Below are 249 nucleotides of genomic sequence, written 5' to 3' on the forward strand. Positions count from 1 at the left end.
GCAAAAAGTCTCTTGATTTTGCACTAGTTGATTCCGCTTGATGAAGAAAGATTCCGTTGTATTTAATTTTGTGGGGTATTGATCATTTTAGTACCTATTTTCCCCTAATGATATTAGCATCAGTTTTTGTGTGTTTTATTTGTAGTTATTCAATTATCTTATTTGTAGGTGAGTCTCACCATTTATGTTTGATTTGTACCTAATTTCAGGACAAGTGCACAGAGTCTGTAGAGTGTTTTTTTTTTTTTT

The 249-nt window shown here is 31.3% G+C and overlaps 1 protein-coding gene across 1 annotated transcript in view; it reads right to left on the reverse strand.

Moving 5' to 3' along the window:
- The window catches only part of LOC110419640 (bi-functional coumaroyl CoA and feruloyl CoA ortho-hydroxylase Diox1-like), an 8,008-nt gene that overhangs the window by 978 nt on the left and 6,781 nt on the right, over positions 1 to 249 (reverse strand). The gene's annotated exons all lie outside the window — the stretch shown is intronic.

The sequence above is a fragment of the Theobroma umbraticum genome, unplaced genomic scaffold (genome assembly GCF_002168275.2).
Source record: "Theobroma umbraticum cultivar Fairchild unplaced genomic scaffold, ASM216827v3 scaffold_67.0, whole genome shotgun sequence".
Lineage (NCBI taxonomy): Eukaryota > Viridiplantae > Streptophyta > Magnoliopsida > Malvales > Malvaceae > Theobroma > Theobroma umbraticum.